At 37.2% G+C, this 2500-nt stretch overlaps 1 protein-coding gene across 1 annotated transcript in view; it reads right to left on the bottom strand.

The window, feature by feature from the left end:
• Window positions 1–2500, bottom strand: part of FOXP2 (forkhead box P2) — a 371543-nt gene that overhangs the window by 62447 nt on the left and 306596 nt on the right. The window lies entirely within an intron of this gene.

Raw genomic sequence — 2500 nt, 5'->3', positions numbered from 1 at the left:
CTCTTATGTATTCCTGCAAGAAATTTAAGCATTGGCTAGTACAAATGTGTATTTAAAAATAAATGATCACATGGCAGGGCTCTCAACACTTCATAATCAATCATCTTATCAAGTGTCATAATGTTACGAATAGAAAAATCTATTGAGACTGTTTCAAAAGATACGATTAAAACAGACAGCAAAATAAGTATCTTAAAGCAGTGAATGTTTTACACAATAAAGACACTTAGCCTAGAAAAATATTTGCGTAATACATCACTTCTTCAGTAAAGAAAACCCTTCTTGCTTGGCTAGTCTTTTAAGGAAGTCTGATTTATACAGGAACAAAAATGACATGGACATAGCGGAGTACGGAGCAAGGGCGGCCACCTCAGTCACCCAGTCTCTAGAGAGAGAAATGTGTTCTCAGTCACTCCTAACTGAAAACTGAAAGTTGGGAAACCTTGTCATAAGATTATTAGTTTGTCCACTAAACTCTAAGAATGCATTTTTGTGTAGGTGCTGTTTTGGACACGGCTTTATTTTCCGTTTGTTATACACTGAGATGAAGTGTCTACATATGCATAAACACCCACCTACACACATGCTCTCAGGAATGTATGTGTGAGTGGGAAAGACACAGCAAGTATGTGTGGTTGTATATGTAAGAGAGAAAAGTCCCGTGGAAGAGCCTGAGGTATGTGCCAAGCTGCTGCAGTAGACACGCTGTGTGAAACCATAGCTTGAGCTAACCAGGACACAGTCAAACAGCTGTCAGCAGGCCAAGTTTTCCACCCATGAAAAAGCAGCCACTCGCTTATCTAGCAAAATTCAAATGTTTTTTTTGTATATAACAGCAAGCTGGCATATAAATACTGCTTTGTGAGATGTTTGTAGGACATTCCAGTCCTCTGTAAATCAGCAAAAATAATATTATTATTAATAAAATAAATCATGAACAAATCTTAAGAGGAAAAACTTTTCTAATATTTCTATTACTTGAATCTATCCCGAAAGACTTTGTATAAATGTAACACTTAGAGGAAAAAGAAATACAAGTCTGCTGAAGTTCACTTTTAGAAGAAATTACTTCATCTAGTATTACACAGAATACCACTTTTCACACAATTCATCACAGCATAAATTATGGTCTTAAAATATTGACTAATTAAGAGTCTGAAAGTAAAAGTACCAGCCATTACTAAGAAGTCTGATAATCTTTTGCAAACAACAAATGAATTTTAAGAACAAAAATTCTGAAGGTCTTACTCCAAAATACAAGTGGAAAAGACAAACCAGACTTCCACTCAGAATCAGACACTTGTGGGGAGGAATTTAATCTCAGCTATCACTGGACTCCTTCTATAGTCAGCAGAATAAGGAAATCCTGAGAAAAGTTTATCTGATCTAGTTTAGGCATCTATTTTAGCGTGGGACTAATCCCTCTCTGAATGCGCTTGTCTCTCTCCATTGAGTGTAGACTCATTTGAGTAGACACCTAACTTTCACATGGTTAATGTTTATTGTTACACTCCGTGACACCTAGAAGTTTTGTAGTATTGGAAACACCACATCTCTATGCATTAATGTTTTATTCTAAGTCTACCTGGTCCTAAGGGCAGGACAAACAAGTTTTTACAACTTCGGGATGCATGAGCAAAGAGTAGAATTCACTGACTGGAATAGTGTTCAACTCCCTCTGAAGTCAGGAAGAATTTCCTCTGTTTATGTGAGATCTGAACTTGCCTTCTTGTAACAATTTTGCCTCAGTGATGCTATTCAACTACCACATGTCACACAGAAATGAGAAGGCAGAGAGGAAGACGGACACCTTCCCAATTAAGCCATTACCTTTAACCTTTAAACCCTGCAAGAATTTTCCTAACACTTACATGCTTACTACTACAACATATAGCAAATGCTGAAGGTGTTGCACACTTGTTACTCCACTTCTCCTTTTAGCTTTACACCCCCTCTATCTTTCCTGGCTTGTGTATTTTCAAACACATAAGTAAAAATTCTTATCTAAACAGAGTGAAAATCAACTTAACTCCGTAAGTGGCACTGATTTATTCATGCTCTGTGCTAAAGACTCTAGCCAGTAAGATGTGCAGTAAGACTCGTGCTGCCGCAAGAGTCCTCTATTCCTCAGTCTGAAATACAGATTCCCCTTCACCAGGCATATTTCTGCTAGCTTTTGTAGTATCTGCTCTAAATCTCCCTGGCTGTGTACTTGCTCTTCTATTTGGAGACACACCTACTTTGCGGTACACTCTAAGAGCTTTTCTCTCCAAATTTGTTTTCCCTGTATTTTTCAACAGTCACTTTCAAGTGTATACGATGAAGTAGAGAACCTAATACACCTCTTTTTCAGGATGATGGACAACTTGTTAGATATGATATAGATATATAAAGGCAATGTTAGATAACATTGCCTTTAATAGAATTTTATGTGAGGATCCATATGTGTGTATCACACATGATACATATCTTCCTTCCCGTAGATAAAGGACTAGGCATT

Source organism: Gymnogyps californianus, chromosome 1, assembly GCF_018139145.2.
Source record: "Gymnogyps californianus isolate 813 chromosome 1, ASM1813914v2, whole genome shotgun sequence".
Classification (NCBI taxonomy): Eukaryota; Metazoa; Chordata; class Aves; order Accipitriformes; family Cathartidae; genus Gymnogyps; species Gymnogyps californianus.
This window is presented reverse-complemented; position numbering and strand designations above follow the sequence as displayed.